The sequence below is a fragment of the Bubalus kerabau genome, chromosome 14 (genome assembly GCF_029407905.1).
Source record: "Bubalus kerabau isolate K-KA32 ecotype Philippines breed swamp buffalo chromosome 14, PCC_UOA_SB_1v2, whole genome shotgun sequence".
Classification (NCBI taxonomy): domain Eukaryota; kingdom Metazoa; phylum Chordata; class Mammalia; order Artiodactyla; family Bovidae; genus Bubalus; species Bubalus kerabau.
In genome coordinates this window covers 2,131,509-2,151,182 of record NC_073637.1, presented here as the reverse complement: position 1 = coordinate 2,151,182, position 19,674 = coordinate 2,131,509, and the positions used below count along the sequence as shown (strand labels likewise).

General features: G+C 57.3%; 6 pseudogenes; all 6 read right to left on the bottom strand.

Annotated features, from left to right (window-relative positions):
* Positions 1–1,252: 1,252 nt before the first annotated feature.
* On the bottom strand, positions 1,253–1,372 carry LOC129627528 (uncharacterized; annotated as a pseudogene).
* A 3,262-nt stretch (positions 1,373–4,634) lies between these two features.
* LOC129627527 (uncharacterized) lies at positions 4,635–4,754 on the bottom strand (annotated as a pseudogene).
* A 3,262-nt stretch (positions 4,755–8,016) lies between these two features.
* LOC129627526 (uncharacterized) lies at positions 8,017–8,136 on the bottom strand (annotated as a pseudogene).
* Positions 8,137–11,398: 3,262 nt separating this feature from the next.
* Positions 11,399–11,518, bottom strand: LOC129627525 (uncharacterized; annotated as a pseudogene).
* Positions 11,519–14,782: 3,264 nt separating this feature from the next.
* Positions 14,783–14,902, bottom strand: LOC129627524 (uncharacterized; annotated as a pseudogene).
* A 3,262-nt stretch (positions 14,903–18,164) lies between these two features.
* Positions 18,165–18,284, bottom strand: LOC129627523 (uncharacterized; annotated as a pseudogene).
* Positions 18,285–19,674: the final 1,390 nt, after the last annotated feature.

Genomic DNA, 19,674 nt, shown 5'->3' with positions numbered 1-19,674 from the left:
ATCAAAAGTGCCGAGCCAAGTGACACCTTGAGGCTTCCAAGAACTTTTCTGTCTTTCACACACTAAGTAAATCCTGAGCACCTACGATGAGCTGGGAGGCATGTAATAAGTTTCTGGAACTAGAAGGCGGAGAGAAGCAGACACAGAGTTCCTGCTTTCACTGAGACGAATCTAATGATACATCACAGGCAGATCCTTGGAGAACTTGTCGAGGGGCCTCTACCCTCACCAAAACCTGGGTGTCAGGGAAGGCTTTTCAGAGTAACCATTGCGTTGAGGTCCATAGGTGGAACCTACGTAAACCAGGGTTGAGATGCAGGAAGAATTTCAGGCAGGGAAAACAGCATCCTGGAAGTCTACGTGACCAGGGAAACTTAGGACGTTCAAGAAATGAAAATGCCCTATGGGATGGAAGCCAAAGAGTGCAGAGGGCATTCCAGGGAAAAGACATCCGAGAAGAACGTGAGGAGCAGGCATGAAGGGAACTGGTCGTATCTTCAATATGATGGGAAAATACAAGAGCCGTTGGAGCAGGATGGTGACAGAATTGCATCTGCATTTGCAAACGGTCATCTTGCTCCACATCACTAATGATTGGAGAGACTCAACTCCAAACGCCAAGGAGGGACCACTTCGCCCGAGTCCGATTGGGCCTCATTGCGCTGTCTGTCCTTAGCAGATGCTGGAGAAGCTGTGGAGCAAAGGGAACTCTCCTCCACGCTGAGTAGGAATGGGAGTTGGTACAGCCGGGATGGAAAAGAGTATGGAGGTTCGCGAAGGAACTAAACGTAGAAGTAGCCTATGGTTCAGCAGTCCCACTCCCAGGCATAGATCCACCCCCAGTACAAGCCAACAAGCCAGATGCCCCGTTTGGGCACATCGATCTGTGCGCGCGCTCGCATGCGCATGCGCGATCGCCTGCGAGGCTGGGGGTGGGGCGGGGGCTGGGCCTCTGGCTGGAGTCGGTGCAAGCCCCGGGATTGCCTGAGGCAAGCCAAAGGAGCCCCAGAGGGAGACGGGACGGCCGGTCGTCTGGTTTCCTGAAAGCCGAATGCGAATGCGGAGGGGCTCGCGGGCCGCGGGGAGGCAACCCAGGTCTGCAGCGGGAGTCGGGGCCCCGGCCACCCACTCACTCCCCCCGCCCCGGGAGGGGCTGGGGCTGCGGGGGTGGCGGGGGGGGGGCGAGGGGGGTGTGGGTCCAAGAATTGGGACGCGGGGCGGGGGCTAAAGGACCTCTTCTGGTAGGCATAAAAGCCTCCAGCACCCGGAATTCCCAGGTGGTCTCCCATCCAAGATACTAAACAGGCCCGACCCTGCTTAGCTTCCGAGATCAGACGAGATCGGGCGCCTTCAGGCCGATAGGGCCGGAGACGGACGCGGCCGCCGCGGGGCGCCCTAAGAGCCTTGCGCTTCGCCTCCCTTTCGCTCTGACCTGCAGGTCGGGCCAACGGGCCGCCCCTCTCCTCGGGGGGCCGTGCTGTACTTGAGCCGCACGACCCGCGACCGCACTCCAGCCTGCTGACGCCGGCCCGGCCCCCGAACACCGCCAACACCAGACCAGCAACCGCCTGGCCGGGCCCGGGGGCCCGATGGGCTTCCAGGACCCCCCAGTGACCGGGAGGGCGTGCGTGCGTGCGCGCGGGGCCTGGGGGGTGGGCTGAGGGGTGCGGAGGTCTCGGCGCCCTCCCACCCCCGGCCACTCCAGACCCGGCCGCGCTGGCTGAGCGGGGCCTCCCACCCCCCCCCATCCCGTTCGCTGTCCAGGGCCGCGCGACCCCGGAGGTGTCGGTCTTCGGGGCCCGCCGCCTCCCGATCCCCGCGGCCCGGGGGCCTCTGAACCTCCTGCGGGCCTAGGCGCAGCGAATCTTGAGCGCCCAACTTGCCCGGCACCTGCCCGCTGCCCAAACCCACCGGGAGCCACGGAGGCGCGGTCGACCGGAGCGCCTCAGCCCCGCCCCTTTGCCCTACCGAGGCGCCCCCCTTGTCCCCACGCCGCCCGCCAAGCACCCGACCTTCCTGAGAGAGCAGACGAACCACAGGCAGGCACACAGACAGACAGACAGACAGACACACACACACACACACACACACACACACGAGTGTGGTCTTTGGAAATACTTCTGTTCGTAGTTGCTGGGTTGAGCCCAACTCTTATAGGACCCATGGAGTGCGGCCCATCAGGCTCCTCTGTCCGTGGCATTTCCCAGGCGAGAATACTGGAGTGGGTTGCCATTACCTTCTCCAGGGGATCTTCCCGACCCAGGGATCAAACCCGAGTCTCCTGCGGGCGGATGCCTTGCCATCTGAACCAGCACATTGCGAATTCCCTAGGCAAAATACAAAGAAAAGAGCTCGTGTGCTACTAAGTGGAAAGATGATTGAAGAAACAGAAGGTGTCCTTTGTTGGTATCTTGGAATCTTTCTTTAGTTTTCGTTGATTTTTACTCTTAAGGCTACTTGAACAAGGCAAGAGAGAAACCCCAGAACTGAAAAGCAATTGACTTTTTTGAAAGAAACCTGTGCAGGTTAAGCACTCTTCGTTTTTGAGAGATGGTGAAATGCAAAATCTTGATTCAACACATATGACTTTGGTGAACTTTATTTCAAATCTCCTTGATGAACCCCTAAGGCGTCCAGGAAGAAAGGAGTAGAGCGGGAGACAAAAAGAGCAACCTTTCCCCTTGGCGCCATCCCAACCAGCTGCTTAGTTCCTTCATCTCATGGACTACCATCTGGGCTTATCTGGTTTGTCTGATTCTTGTTTCGGGGCCCGTTTCTAGTCACAAGGCTGTCAACAGTGGGGGGTGGGGTGGGGGGTGGGGGAAGCCCTTCTTTCCATTCCACATGAGACCCAGTGGACAATCCAGGCTCTGGCCACTGCATAGAGCGTGCAGCAACAATATCAACGGTGATGCTGGTTAACAACGCATATTCCTGGAATCCACTCCGTTGGCTACTGAGTGTGTGCGGTGGTGGTCTGGAACCTATACCTGGAAGCTTTCTTGATGATTGCAAATGACACCAAAGTCCGAGGACGATGGAAGATCTTCACGTTTCTGCAAGAGCCACACACCTCCAGAAGGAACCGCAAGACTTGCCTGACATGGTCAAGGTCTAAGTATTGGACTACACGTCGGAAGGTCTCCACCTTTGCTATGGAAGTCAAACGATCTTTCTTGGAAATGAAAATGGATCACACTGAACGTTCACATTCTTCTAGAGCATTTGAAAAGCCCTAAACTGTAGAAATCTGCTGTACGAGTTCCTTGAAAGCAAGAACCCATACTGATGGATATGTCTTAATGCCTTAGATTGTGCCTTGAATATAGCGTACACATGAACCCAGGAAAGGAAAGAATGGAATCGCCAAATATACAAAGAGATCAAAAGTGCCGAGCCAAGTGACACCTTGAGGCTTCCAAGAACTTTTCTGTCTTTCACACACTAAGTAAATCCTGAGCACCTACGATGAGCTGGGAGGCATGTAATAAGTTTCTGGAACTAGAAGGCGGAGAGAAGCAGACACAGAGTTCCTGCTTTCACTGAGACGAATCTAATGATACATCACAGGCAGATCCTTGGAGAACTTGTCGAGGGGCCTCTACCCTCACCAAAACCTGGGTGTCAGGGAAGGCTTTTCAGAGTAACCATTGCGTTGAGGTCCATAGGTGGAACCTACGTAAACCAGGGTTGAGATGCAGGAAGAATTTCAGGCAGGGAAAACAGCATCCTGGAAGTCTACGTGACCAGGGAAACTTAGGACGTTCAAGAAATGAAAATGCCCTATGGGATGGAAGCCAAAGAGTGCAGAGGGCATTCCAGGGAAAAGACATCCGAGAAGAACGTGAGGAGCAGGCATGAAGGGAACTGGTCGTATCTTCAATATGATGGGAAAATACAAGAGCCGTTGGAGCAGGATGGTGACAGAATTGCATCTGCATTTGCAAACGGTCATCTTGCTCCACATCACTAATGATTGGAGAGACTCAACTCCAAACGCCAAGGAGGGACCACTTCGCCCGAGTCCGATTGGGCCTCATTGCGCTGTCTGTCCTTAGCAGATGCTGGAGAAGCTGTGGAGCAAAGGGAACTCTCCTCCACGCTGAGTAGGAATGGGAGTTGGTACAGCCGGGATGGAAAAGAGTATGGAGGTTCGCGAAGGAACTAAACGTAGAAGTAGCCTATGGTTCAGCAGTCCCACTCCCAGGCATAGATCCACCCCCAGTACAAGCCAACAAGCCAGATGCCCCGTTTGGGCACATCGATCTGTGCGCGCGCTCGCATGCGCATGCGCGATCGCCTGCGAGGCTGGGGGTGGGGCGGGGGCTGGGCCTCTGGCTGGAGTCGGTGCAAGCCCCGGGATTGCCTGAGGCAAGCCAAAGGAGCCCCAGAGGGAGACGGGACGGCCGGTCGTCTGGTTTCCTGAAAGCCGAATGCGAATGCGGAGGGGCTCGCGGGCCGCGGGGAGGCAACCCAGGTCTGCAGCGGGAGTCGGGGCCCCGGCCACCCACTCACTCCCCCCGCCCCGGGAGGGGCTGGGGCTGCGGGGGTGGCGGGGGGGGGGCGAGGGGGGTGTGGGTCCAAGAATTGGGACGCGGGGCGGGGGCTAAAGGACCTCTTCTGGTAGGCATAAAAGCCTCCAGCACCCGGAATTCCCAGGTGGTCTCCCATCCAAGATACTAAACAGGCCCGACCCTGCTTAGCTTCCGAGATCAGACGAGATCGGGCGCCTTCAGGCCGATAGGGCCGGAGACGGACGCGGCCGCCGCGGGGCGCCCTAAGAGCCTTGCGCTTCGCCTCCCTTTCGCTCTGACCTGCAGGTCGGGCCAACGGGCCGCCCCTCTCCTCGGGGGGCCGTGCTGTACTTGAGCCGCACGACCCGCGACCGCACTCCAGCCTGCTGACGCCGGCCCGGCCCCCGAACACCGCCAACACCAGACCAGCAACCGCCTGGCCGGGCCCGGGGGCCCGATGGGCTTCCAGGACCCCCCAGTGACCGGGAGGGCGTGCGTGCGTGCGCGCGGGGCCTGGGGGGTGGGCTGAGGGGTGCGGAGGTCTCGGCGCCCTCCCACCCCCGGCCACTCCAGACCCGGCCGCGCTGGCTGAGCGGGGCCTCCCACCCCCCCCCATCCCGTTCGCTGTCCAGGGCCGCGCGACCCCGGAGGTGTCGGTCTTCGGGGCCCGCCGCCTCCCGATCCCCGCGGCCCGGGGGCCTCTGAACCTCCTGCGGGCCTAGGCGCAGCGAATCTTGAGCGCCCAACTTGCCCGGCACCTGCCCGCTGCCCAAACCCACCGGGAGCCACGGAGGCGCGGTCGACCGGAGCGCCTCAGCCCCGCCCCTTTGCCCTACCGAGGCGCCCCCCTTGTCCCCACGCCGCCCGCCAAGCACCCGACCTTCCTGAGAGAGCAGACGAACCACAGGCAGGCACACAGACAGACAGACAGACAGACACACACACACACACACACACACACACACGAGTGTGGTCTTTGGAAATACTTCTGTTCGTAGTTGCTGGGTTGAGCCCAACTCTTATAGGACCCATGGAGTGCGGCCCATCAGGCTCCTCTGTCCGTGGCATTTCCCAGGCGAGAATACTGGAGTGGGTTGCCATTACCTTCTCCAGGGGATCTTCCCGACCCAGGGATCAAACCCGAGTCTCCTGCGGGCGGATGCCTTGCCATCTGAACCAGCACATTGCGAATTCCCTAGGCAAAATACAAAGAAAAGAGCTCGTGTGCTACTAAGTGGAAAGATGATTGAAGAAACAGAAGGTGTCCTTTGTTGGTATCTTGGAATCTTTCTTTAGTTTTCGTTGATTTTTACTCTTAAGGCTACTTGAACAAGGCAAGAGAGAAACCCCAGAACTGAAAAGCAATTGACTTTTTTGAAAGAAACCTGTGCAGGTTAAGCACTCTTCGTTTTTGAGAGATGGTGAAATGCAAAATCTTGATTCAACACATATGACTTTGGTGAACTTTATTTCAAATCTCCTTGATGAACCCCTAAGGCGTCCAGGAAGAAAGGAGTAGAGCGGGAGACAAAAAGAGCAACCTTTCCCCTTGGCGCCATCCCAACCAGCTGCTTAGTTCCTTCATCTCATGGACTACCATCTGGGCTTATCTGGTTTGTCTGATTCTTGTTTCGGGGCCCGTTTCTAGTCACAAGGCTGTCAACAGTGGGGGGTGGGGTGGGGGGTGGGGGAAGCCCTTCTTTCCATTCCACATGAGACCCAGTGGACAATCCAGGCTCTGGCCACTGCATAGAGCGTGCAGCAACAATATCAACGGTGATGCTGGTTAACAACGCATATTCCTGGAATCCACTCCGTTGGCTACTGAGTGTGTGCGGTGGTGGTCTGGAACCTATACCTGGAAGCTTTCTTGATGATTGCAAATGACACCAAAGTCCGAGGACGATGGAAGATCTTCACGTTTCTGCAAGAGCCACACACCTCCAGAAGGAACCGCAAGACTTGCCTGACATGGTCAAGGTCTAAGTATTGGACTACACGTCGGAAGGTCTCCACCTTTGCTATGGAAGTCAAACGATCTTTCTTGGAAATGAAAATGGATCACACTGAACGTTCACATTCTTCTAGAGCATTTGAAAAGCCCTAAACTGTAGAAATCTGCTGTACGAGTTCCTTGAAAGCAAGAACCCATACTGATGGATATGTCTTAATGCCTTAGATTGTGCCTTGAATATAGCGTACACATGAACCCAGGAAAGGAAAGAATGGAATCGCCAAATATACAAAGAGATCAAAAGTGCCGAGCCAAGTGACACCTTGAGGCTTCCAAGAACTTTTCTGTCTTTCACACACTAAGTAAATCCTGAGCACCTACGATGAGCTGGGAGGCATGTAATAAGTTTCTGGAACTAGAAGGCGGAGAGAAGCAGACACAGAGTTCCTGCTTTCACTGAGACGAATCTAATGATACATCACAGGCAGATCCTTGGAGAACTTGTCGAGGGGCCTCTACCCTCACCAAAACCTGGGTGTCAGGGAAGGCTTTTCAGAGTAACCATTGCGTTGAGGTCCATAGGTGGAACCTACGTAAACCAGGGTTGAGATGCAGGAAGAATTTCAGGCAGGGAAAACAGCATCCTGGAAGTCTACGTGACCAGGGAAACTTAGGACGTTCAAGAAATGAAAATGCCCTATGGGATGGAAGCCAAAGAGTGCAGAGGGCATTCCAGGGAAAAGACATCCGAGAAGAACGTGAGGAGCAGGCATGAAGGGAACTGGTCGTATCTTCAATATGATGGGAAAATACAAGAGCCGTTGGAGCAGGATGGTGACAGAATTGCATCTGCATTTGCAAACGGTCATCTTGCTCCACATCACTAATGATTGGAGAGACTCAACTCCAAACGCCAAGGAGGGACCACTTCGCCCGAGTCCGATTGGGCCTCATTGCGCTGTCTGTCCTTAGCAGATGCTGGAGAAGCTGTGGAGCAAAGGGAACTCTCCTCCACGCTGAGTAGGAATGGGAGTTGGTACAGCCGGGATGGAAAAGAGTATGGAGGTTCGCGAAGGAACTAAACGTAGAAGTAGCCTATGGTTCAGCAGTCCCACTCCCAGGCATAGATCCACCCCCAGTACAAGCCAACAAGCCAGATGCCCCGTTTGGGCACATCGATCTGTGCGCGCGCTCGCATGCGCATGCGCGATCGCCTGCGAGGCTGGGGGTGGGGCGGGGGCTGGGCCTCTGGCTGGAGTCGGTGCAAGCCCCGGGATTGCCTGAGGCAAGCCAAAGGAGCCCCAGAGGGAGACGGGACGGCCGGTCGTCTGGTTTCCTGAAAGCCGAATGCGAATGCGGAGGGGCTCGCGGGCCGCGGGGAGGCAACCCAGGTCTGCAGCGGGAGTCGGGGCCCCGGCCACCCACTCACTCCCCCCGCCCCGGGAGGGGCTGGGGCTGCGGGGGTGGCGGGGGGGGGGCGAGGGGGGTGTGGGTCCAAGAATTGGGACGCGGGGCGGGGGCTAAAGGACCTCTTCTGGTAGGCATAAAAGCCTCCAGCACCCGGAATTCCCAGGTGGTCTCCCATCCAAGATACTAAACAGGCCCGACCCTGCTTAGCTTCCGAGATCAGACGAGATCGGGCGCCTTCAGGCCGATAGGGCCGGAGACGGACGCGGCCGCCGCGGGGCGCCCTAAGAGCCTTGCGCTTCGCCTCCCTTTCGCTCTGACCTGCAGGTCGGGCCAACGGGCCGCCCCTCTCCTCGGGGGGCCGTGCTGTACTTGAGCCGCACGACCCGCGACCGCACTCCAGCCTGCTGACGCCGGCCCGGCCCCCGAACACCGCCAACACCAGACCAGCAACCGCCTGGCCGGGCCCGGGGGCCCGATGGGCTTCCAGGACCCCCCAGTGACCGGGAGGGCGTGCGTGCGTGCGCGCGGGGCCTGGGGGGTGGGCTGAGGGGTGCGGAGGTCTCGGCGCCCTCCCACCCCCGGCCACTCCAGACCCGGCCGCGCTGGCTGAGCGGGGCCTCCCACCCCCCCCCATCCCGTTCGCTGTCCAGGGCCGCGCGACCCCGGAGGTGTCGGTCTTCGGGGCCCGCCGCCTCCCGATCCCCGCGGCCCGGGGGCCTCTGAACCTCCTGCGGGCCTAGGCGCAGCGAATCTTGAGCGCCCAACTTGCCCGGCACCTGCCCGCTGCCCAAACCCACCGGGAGCCACGGAGGCGCGGTCGACCGGAGCGCCTCAGCCCCGCCCCTTTGCCCTACCGAGGCGCCCCCCTTGTCCCCACGCCGCCCGCCAAGCACCCGACCTTCCTGAGAGAGCAGACGAACCACAGGCAGGCACACAGACAGACAGACAGACAGACACACACACACACACACACACACACACACGAGTGTGGTCTTTGGAAATACTTCTGTTCGTAGTTGCTGGGTTGAGCCCAACTCTTATAGGACCCATGGAGTGCGGCCCATCAGGCTCCTCTGTCCGTGGCATTTCCCAGGCGAGAATACTGGAGTGGGTTGCCATTACCTTCTCCAGGGGATCTTCCCGACCCAGGGATCAAACCCGAGTCTCCTGCGGGCGGATGCCTTGCCATCTGAACCAGCACATTGCGAATTCCCTAGGCAAAATACAAAGAAAAGAGCTCGTGTGCTACTAAGTGGAAAGATGATTGAAGAAACAGAAGGTGTCCTTTGTTGGTATCTTGGAATCTTTCTTTAGTTTTCGTTGATTTTTACTCTTAAGGCTACTTGAACAAGGCAAGAGAGAAACCCCAGAACTGAAAAGCAATTGACTTTTTTGAAAGAAACCTGTGCAGGTTAAGCACTCTTCGTTTTTGAGAGATGGTGAAATGCAAAATCTTGATTCAACACATATGACTTTGGTGAACTTTATTTCAAATCTCCTTGATGAACCCCTAAGGCGTCCAGGAAGAAAGGAGTAGAGCGGGAGACAAAAAGAGCAACCTTTCCCCTTGGCGCCATCCCAACCAGCTGCTTAGTTCCTTCATCTCATGGACTACCATCTGGGCTTATCTGGTTTGTCTGATTCTTGTTTCGGGGCCCGTTTCTAGTCACAAGGCTGTCAACAGTGGGGGGTGGGGTGGGGGGTGGGGGAAGCCCTTCTTTCCATTCCACATGAGACCCAGTGGACAATCCAGGCTCTGGCCACTGCATAGAGCGTGCAGCAACAATATCAACGGTGATGCTGGTTAACAACGCATATTCCTGGAATCCACTCCGTTGGCTACTGAGTGTGTGCGGTGGTGGTCTGGAACCTATACCTGGAAGCTTTCTTGATGATTGCAAATGACACCAAAGTCCGAGGACGATGGAAGATCTTCACGTTTCTGCAAGAGCCACACACCTCCAGAAGGAACCGCAAGACTTGCCTGACATGGTCAAGGTCTAAGTATTGGACTACACGTCGGAAGGTCTCCACCTTTGCTATGGAAGTCAAACGATCTTTCTTGGAAATGAAAATGGATCACACTGAACGTTCACATTCTTCTAGAGCATTTGAAAAGCCCTAAACTGTAGAAATCTGCTGTACGAGTTCCTTGAAAGCAAGAACCCATACTGATGGATATGTCTTAATGCCTTAGATTGTGCCTTGAATATAGCGTACACATGAACCCAGGAAAGGAAAGAATGGAATCGCCAAATATACAAAGAGATCAAAAGTGCCGAGCCAAGTGACACCTTGAGGCTTCCAAGAACTTTTCTGTCTTTCACACACTAAGTAAATCCTGAGCACCTACGATGAGCTGGGAGGCATGTAATAAGTTTCTGGAACTAGAAGGCGGAGAGAAGCAGACACAGAGTTCCTGCTTTCACTGAGACGAATCTAATGATACATCACAGGCAGATCCTTGGAGAACTTGTCGAGGGGCCTCTACCCTCACCAAAACCTGGGTGTCAGGGAAGGCTTTTCAGAGTAACCATTGCGTTGAGGTCCATAGGTGGAACCTACGTAAACCAGGGTTGAGATGCAGGAAGAATTTCAGGCAGGGAAAACAGCATCCTGGAAGTCTACGTGACCAGGGAAACTTAGGACGTTCAAGAAATGAAAATGCCCTATGGGATGGAAGCCAAAGAGTGCAGAGGGCATTCCAGGGAAAAGACATCCGAGAAGAACGTGAGGAGCAGGCATGAAGGGAACTGGTCGTATCTTCAATATGATGGGAAAATACAAGAGCCGTTGGAGCAGGATGGTGACAGAATTGCATCTGCATTTGCAAACGGTCATCTTGCTCCACATCACTAATGATTGGAGAGACTCAACTCCAAACGCCAAGGAGGGACCACTTCGCCCGAGTCCGATTGGGCCTCATTGCGCTGTCTGTCCTTAGCAGATGCTGGAGAAGCTGTGGAGCAAAGGGAACTCTCCTCCACGCTGAGTAGGAATGGGAGTTGGTACAGCCGGGATGGAAAAGAGTATGGAGGTTCGCGAAGGAACTAAACGTAGAAGTAGCCTATGGTTCAGCAGTCCCACTCCCAGGCATAGATCCACCCCCAGTACAAGCCAACAAGCCAGATGCCCCGTTTGGGCACATCGATCTGTGCGCGCGCTCGCATGCGCATGCGCGATCGCCTGCGAGGCTGGGGGTGGGGCGGGGGCTGGGCCTCTGGCTGGAGTCGGTGCAAGCCCCGGGATTGCCTGAGGCAAGCCAAAGGAGCCCCAGAGGGAGACGGGACGGCCGGTCGTCTGGTTTCCTGAAAGCCGAATGCGAATGCGGAGGGGCTCGCGGGCCGCGGGGAGGCAACCCAGGTCTGCAGCGGGAGTCGGGGCCCCGGCCACCCACTCACTCCCCCCGCCCCGGGAGGGGCTGGGGCTGCGGGGGTGGCGGGGGGGGGGCGAGGGGGGTGTGGGTCCAAGAATTGGGACGCGGGGCGGGGGCTAAAGGACCTCTTCTGGTAGGCATAAAAGCCTCCAGCACCCGGAATTCCCAGGTGGTCTCCCATCCAAGATACTAAACAGGCCCGACCCTGCTTAGCTTCCGAGATCAGACGAGATCGGGCGCCTTCAGGCCGATAGGGCCGGAGACGGACGCGGCCGCCGCGGGGCGCCCTAAGAGCCTTGCGCTTCGCCTCCCTTTCGCTCTGACCTGCAGGTCGGGCCAACGGGCCGCCCCTCTCCTCGGGGGGCCGTGCTGTACTTGAGCCGCACGACCCGCGACCGCACTCCAGCCTGCTGACGCCGGCCCGGCCCCCGAACACCGCCAACACCAGACCAGCAACCGCCTGGCCGGGCCCGGGGGCCCGATGGGCTTCCAGGACCCCCCAGTGACCGGGAGGGCGTGCGTGCGTGCGCGCGGGGCCTGGGGGGTGGGCTGAGGGGTGCGGAGGTCTCGGCGCCCTCCCACCCCCGGCCACTCCAGACCCGGCCGCGCTGGCTGAGCGGGGCCTCCCACCCCCCCCCATCCCGTTCGCTGTCCAGGGCCGCGCGACCCCGGAGGTGTCGGTCTTCGGGGCCCGCCGCCTCCCGATCCCCGCGGCCCGGGGGCCTCTGAACCTCCTGCGGGCCTAGGCGCAGCGAATCTTGAGCGCCCAACTTGCCCGGCACCTGCCCGCTGCCCAAACCCACCGGGAGCCACGGAGGCGCGGTCGACCGGAGCGCCTCAGCCCCGCCCCTTTGCCCTACCGAGGCGCCCCCCTTGTCCCCACGCCGCCCGCCAAGCACCCGACCTTCCTGAGAGAGCAGACGAACCACAGGCAGGCACACAGACAGACAGACAGACAGACACACACACACACACACACACACACACACACGAGTGTGGTCTTTGGAAATACTTCTGTTCGTAGTTGCTGGGTTGAGCCCAACTCTTATAGGACCCATGGAGTGCGGCCCATCAGGCTCCTCTGTCCGTGGCATTTCCCAGGCGAGAATACTGGAGTGGGTTGCCATTACCTTCTCCAGGGGATCTTCCCGACCCAGGGATCAAACCCGAGTCTCCTGCGGGCGGATGCCTTGCCATCTGAACCAGCACATTGCGAATTCCCTAGGCAAAATACAAAGAAAAGAGCTCGTGTGCTACTAAGTGGAAAGATGATTGAAGAAACAGAAGGTGTCCTTTGTTGGTATCTTGGAATCTTTCTTTAGTTTTCGTTGATTTTTACTCTTAAGGCTACTTGAACAAGGCAAGAGAGAAACCCCAGAACTGAAAAGCAATTGACTTTTTTGAAAGAAACCTGTGCAGGTTAAGCACTCTTCGTTTTTGAGAGATGGTGAAATGCAAAATCTTGATTCAACACATATGACTTTGGTGAACTTTATTTCAAATCTCCTTGATGAACCCCTAAGGCGTCCAGGAAGAAAGGAGTAGAGCGGGAGACAAAAAGAGCAACCTTTCCCCTTGGCGCCATCCCAACCAGCTGCTTAGTTCCTTCATCTCATGGACTACCATCTGGGCTTATCTGGTTTGTCTGATTCTTGTTTCGGGGCCCGTTTCTAGTCACAAGGCTGTCAACAGTGGGGGGTGGGGTGGGGGGTGGGGGAAGCCCTTCTTTCCATTCCACATGAGACCCAGTGGACAATCCAGGCTCTGGCCACTGCATAGAGCGTGCAGCAACAATATCAACGGTGATGCTGGTTAACAACGCATATTCCTGGAATCCACTCCGTTGGCTACTGAGTGTGTGCGGTGGTGGTCTGGAACCTATACCTGGAAGCTTTCTTGATGATTGCAAATGACACCAAAGTCCGAGGACGATGGAAGATCTTCACGTTTCTGCAAGAGCCACACACCTCCAGAAGGAACCGCAAGACTTGCCTGACATGGTCAAGGTCTAAGTATTGGACTACACGTCGGAAGGTCTCCACCTTTGCTATGGAAGTCAAACGATCTTTCTTGGAAATGAAAATGGATCACACTGAACGTTCACATTCTTCTAGAGCATTTGAAAAGCCCTAAACTGTAGAAATCTGCTGTACGAGTTCCTTGAAAGCAAGAACCCATACTGATGGATATGTCTTAATGCCTTAGATTGTGCCTTGAATATAGCGTACACATGAACCCAGGAAAGGAAAGAATGGAATCGCCAAATATACAAAGAGATCAAAAGTGCCGAGCCAAGTGACACCTTGAGGCTTCCAAGAACTTTTCTGTCTTTCACACACTAAGTAAATCCTGAGCACCTACGATGAGCTGGGAGGCATGTAATAAGTTTCTGGAACTAGAAGGCGGAGAGAAGCAGACACAGAGTTCCTGCTTTCACTGAGACGAATCTAATGATACATCACAGGCAGATCCTTGGAGAACTTGTCGAGGGGCCTCTACCCTCACCAAAACCTGGGTGTCAGGGAAGGCTTTTCAGAGTAACCATTGCGTTGAGGTCCATAGGTGGAACCTACGTAAACCAGGGTTGAGATGCAGGAAGAATTTCAGGCAGGGAAAACAGCATCCTGGAAGTCTACGTGACCAGGGAAACTTAGGACGTTCAAGAAATGAAAATGCCCTATGGGATGGAAGCCAAAGAGTGCAGAGGGCATTCCAGGGAAAAGACATCCGAGAAGAACGTGAGGAGCAGGCATGAAGGGAACTGGTCGTATCTTCAATATGATGGGAAAATACAAGAGCCGTTGGAGCAGGATGGTGACAGAATTGCATCTGCATTTGCAAACGGTCATCTTGCTCCACATCACTAATGATTGGAGAGACTCAACTCCAAACGCCAAGGAGGGACCACTTCGCCCGAGTCCGATTGGGCCTCATTGCGCTGTCTGTCCTTAGCAGATGCTGGAGAAGCTGTGGAGCAAAGGGAACTCTCCTCCACGCTGAGTAGGAATGGGAGTTGGTACAGCCGGGATGGAAAAGAGTATGGAGGTTCGCGAAGGAACTAAACGTAGAAGTAGCCTATGGTTCAGCAGTCCCACTCCCAGGCATAGATCCACCCCCAGTACAAGCCAACAAGCCAGATGCCCCGTTTGGGCACATCGATCTGTGCGCGCGCTCGCATGCGCATGCGCGATCGCCTGCGAGGCTGGGGGTGGGGCGGGGGCTGGGCCTCTGGCTGGAGTCGGTGCAAGCCCCGGGATTGCCTGAGGCAAGCCAAAGGAGCCCCAGAGGGAGACGGGACGGCCGGTCGTCTGGTTTCCTGAAAGCCGAATGCGAATGCGGAGGGGCTCGCGGGCCGCGGGGAGGCAACCCAGGTCTGCAGCGGGAGTCGGGGCCCCGGCCACCCACTCACTCCCCCCGCCCCGGGAGGGGCTGGGGCTGCGGGGGTGGCGGGGGGGGGGCGAGGGGGGTGTGGGTCCAAGAATTGGGACGCGGGGCGGGGGCTAAAGGACCTCTTCTGGTAGGCATAAAAGCCTCCAGCACCCGGAATTCCCAGGTGGTCTCCCATCCAAGATACTAAACAGGCCCGACCCTGCTTAGCTTCCGAGATCAGACGAGATCGGGCGCCTTCAGGCCGATAGGGCCGGAGACGGACGCGGCCGCCGCGGGGCGCCCTAAGAGCCTTGCGCTTCGCCTCCCTTTCGCTCTGACCTGCAGGTCGGGCCAACGGGCCGCCCCTCTCCTCGGGGGGCCGTGCTGTACTTGAGCCGCACGACCCGCGACCGCACTCCAGCCTGCTGACGCCGGCCCGGCCCCCGAACACCGCCAACACCAGACCAGCAACCGCCTGGCCGGGCCCGGGGGCCCGATGGGCTTCCAGGACCCCCCAGTGACCGGGAGGGCGTGCGTGCGTGCGCGCGGGGCCTGGGGGGTGGGCTGAGGGGTGCGGAGGTCTCGGCGCCCTCCCACCCCCGGCCACTCCAGACCCGGCCGCGCTGGCTGAGCGGGGCCTCCCACCCCCCCCCATCCCGTTCGCTGTCCAGGGCCGCGCGACCCCGGAGGTGTCGGTCTTCGGGGCCCGCCGCCTCCCGATCCCCGCGGCCCGGGGGCCTCTGAACCTCCTGCGGGCCTAGGCGCAGCGAATCTTGAGCGCCCAACTTGCCCGGCACCTGCCCGCTGCCCAAACCCACCGGGAGCCACGGAGGCGCGGTCGACCGGAGCGCCTCAGCCCCGCCCCTTTGCCCTACCGAGGCGCCCCCCTTGTCCCCACGCCGCCCGCCAAGCACCCGACCTTCCTGAGAGAGCAGACGAACCACAGGCAGGCACACAGACAGACAGACAGACAGACACACACACACACACACACACACACACACGAGTGTGGTCTTTGGAAATACTTCTGTTCGTAGTTGCTGGGTTGAGCCCAACTCTTATAGGACCCATGGAGTGCGGCCCATCAGGCTCCTCTGTCCGTGGCATTTCCCAGGCGAGAATACTGGAGTGGGTTGCCATTACCTTCTCCAGGGGATCTTCCCGACCCAGGGATCAAACCCGAGTCTCCTGCGGGCGGATGCCTTGCCATCTGAACCAGCACATTGCGAATTCCCTAGGCAAAATACAAAGAAAAGAGCTCGTGTGCTACTAAGTGGAAAGATGATTGAAGAAACAGAAGGTGTCCTTTGTTGGTATCTTGGAATCTTTCTTTAGTTTTCGTTGATTTTTACTCTTAAGGCTACTTGAACAAGGCAAGAGAGAAACCCCAGAACTGAAAAGCAATTGACTTTTTTGAAAGAAACCTGTGCAGGTTAAGCACTCTTCGTTTTTGAGAGATGGTGAAATGCAAAATCTTGATTCAACACATATGACTTTGGTGAACTTTATTTCAAATCTCCTTGATGAACCCCTAAGGCGTCCAGGAAGAAAGGAGTAGAGCGGGAGACAAAAAGAGCAACCTTTCCCCTTGGCGCCATCCCAACCAGCTGCTTAGTTCCTTCATCTCATGGACTACCATCTGGGCTTATCTGGTTTGTCTGATTCTTGTTTCGGGGCCCGTTTCTAGTCACAAGGCTGTCAACAGTGGGGGGTGGGGTGGGGGGTGGGGGAAGCCCTTCTTTCCATTCCACATGAGACCCAGTGGACAATCCAGGCTCTGGCCACTGCATAGAGCGTGCAGCAACAATATCAACGGTGATGCTGGTTAACAACGCATATTCCTGGAATCCACTCCGTTGGCTACTGAGTGTGTGCGGTGGTGGTCTGGAACCTATACCTGGAAGCTTTCTTGATGATTGCAAATGACACCAAAGTCCGAGGACGATGGAAGATCTTCACGTTTCTGCAAGAGCCACACACCTCCAGAAGGAACCGCAAGACTTGCCTGACATGGTCAAGGTCTAAGTATTGGACTACACGTCGGAAGGTCTCCACCTTTGCTATGGAAGTCAAACGATCTTTCTTGGAAATGAAAATGGATCACACTGAACGTTCACATTCTTCTAGAGCATTTGAAAAGCCCTAAACTGTAGAAATCTGCTGTACGAGTTCCTTGAAAGCAAGAACCCATACTGATGGATATGTCTTAATGCCTTAGATTGTGCCTTGAATATAGCGTACACATGAACCCAGGAAAGGAAAGAATGGAATCGCCAAATATACAAAGAGATCAAAAGTGCCGAGCCAAGTGACACCTTGAGGCTTCCAAGAACTTTTCTGTCTTTCACACACTAAGTAAATCCTGAGCACCTACGATGAGCTGGGAGGCATGTAATAAGTTTCTGGAACTAGAAGGCGGAGAGAAGCAGACACAGAGTTCCTGCTTTCACTGAGACGAATCTAATGATACATCACAGGCAGATCCTTGGAGAACTTGTCGAGGGGCCTCTACCCTCACCAAAACCTGGGTGTCAGGGAAGGCTTTTCAGAGTAACCATTGCGTTGAGGTCCATAGGTGGAACCTACGTAAACCAGGGTTGAGATGCAGGAAGAATTTCAGGCAGGGAAAACAGCATCCTGGAAGTCTACGTGACCAGGGAAACTTAGGACGTTCAAGAAATGAAAATGCCCTATGGGATGGAAGCCAAAGAGTGCAGAGGGCATTCCAGGGAAAAGACATCCGAGAAGAACGTGAGGAGCAGGCATGAAGGGAACTGGTCGTATCTTCAATATGATGGGAAAATACAAGAGCCGTTGGAGCAGGATGGTGACAGAATTGCATCTGCATTTGCAAACGGTCATCTTGCTCCACATCACTAATGATTGGAGAGACTCAACTCCAAACGCCAAGGAGGGACCACTTCGCCCGAGTCCGATTGGGCCTCATTGCGCTGTCTGTCCTTAGCAGATGCTGGAGAAGCTGTGGAGCAAAGGGAACTCTCCTCCACGCTGAGTAGGAATGGGAGTTGGTACAGCCGGGATGGAAAAGAGTATGGAGGTTCGCGAAGGAACTAAACGTAGAAGTAGCCTACGGTTCAGCAGTCCCACTCCCAGGCATAGATCCACCCCCAGTACAAGCCAACAAGCCAGATGCCCCGTTTGGGCACATCGATCTGTGCGCGCGCTCGCATGCGCATGCGCGATCGCCTGCGAGGCTGGGGGTGGGGCGGGGGCTGGGCCTCTGGCTGGAGTCGGTGCAAGCCCCGGGATTGCCTGAGGCAAGCCAAAGGAGCCCCAGAGGGAGACGGGACGGCCGGTCGTCTGGTTTCCTGAAAGCCGAATGCGAATGCGGAGGGGCTCGCGGGCCGCGGGGAGGCAACCCAGGTCTGCAGCGGGAGTCGGGGCCCCGGCCACCCACTCACTCCCCCCGCCCCGGGAGGGGCTGGGGCTGCGGGGGTGGCGGGGGGGGGGCGAGGGGGGTGTGGGTCCAAGAATTGGGACGCGGGGCGGGGGCTAAAGGACCTCTTCTGGTAGGCATAAAAGCCTCCAGCACCCGGAATTCCCAGGTGGTCTCCCATCCAAGATACTAAACAGGCCCGACCCTGCTTAGCTTCCGAGATCAGACGAGATCGGGCGCCTTCAGGCCGATAGGGCCGGAGACGGACGCGGCCGCCGCGGGGCGCCCTAAGAGCCTTGCGCTTCGCCTCCCTTTCGCTCTGACCTGCAGGTCGGGCCAACGGGCCGCCCCTCTCCTCGGGGGGCCGTGCTGTACTTGAGCCGCACGACCCGCGACCGCACTCCAGCCTGCTGACGCCGGCCCGGCCCCCGAACACCGCCAACACCAGACCAGCAACCGCCTGGCCGGGCCCGGGGGCCCGATGGGCTTCCAGGACCCCCCAGTGACCGGGAGGGCGTGCGTGCGTGCGTGCGCGCGGGGCCTGGTGGGGTGGGCTGAGGGGTGCGGAGGTCTCTGCGCCCTCCCACCCCCGGCCACTCCAGACCCGGCCGCGCTGGCTGAGCGGGGCCTCCCCCCCCCCATCCCGTTCGCTGTCCAGGGCCGCGCGACCCCGGAGGTGTCGGTCTTCGGGGCCCGCCGCCTCCCGACCCCCGCGGCCCGGGGGCCTCTGAACCTCCTGCGGGCCTAGGCGCAGCGAATCTTGAGCTCCCAACTTGCCCGGCACCTGCCCGCTGCCCAAACCCACCGGGAGCCACGGAGGCGCGGTCGACCGGAGCGCCTCAGCCCCGCCCCTTTGCCCTACCGAGGCCCCCCGCCCCCCTTGTCCCCACGCCGCCCGCCAAGCACCCGACCTTCCTGAGAGAGCAGACGAACCACAGGCAGGCACACAGACAGACACACAGACTCGCACGCACCCACGCCATGGGAGACAGCTGGCCTGCGCGAGCTCCTCAGCCAGAGCCATAGCACCTGGGAGAGGCCGGGGCCAGACCAAAGGCCCGGTGGACGGCTGTCGGGAGAGACAGAGGCAGAAATCCATGAAGCTTCCGAGACAGACTCCAAGACGGCGAGAGGGAGATACAGACACACACACACACACACACACACACACACACACACACACACACACTTGAGTGTGGTCTTTGGAAATACTTCTGTTCGTAGTTGCTGGGTTGAGCCCAACTTTTATAGGCCCCATGGAGTGCGGCCCATCAGGCTCCTCTGTCCGTGGCATTTCCCAGGCGAGAATACTGGAGTGGGTTGCCATTTCCTTCTCCAGGGGATCTTCCCGACCCAGGGATCAAACCCGAGTCTCCTGCGGGCGGATGCCTTGCCATCTGAACCAGCACATTGCGAATTCCCTAGGCAAAGCAAAATACAAAGAAAAGAGCTCGTGTGCTACTAAGTGGAAAGATGATTGAAGAAACAGAAGGTGTCCTTTGTTGGTATCTTGGAATCTTTCTTTAGTTTTCGTTGATTTTTACTCTTAAGGCTACTTGAACAAGGCAAGAGAGAAACCCCAGAATTGAAAAGCAATTGGCTTTTTTGAAAGAAACCTGTGCAGGTTAAGCACTCTTCGTTTTTGAGAGATGGT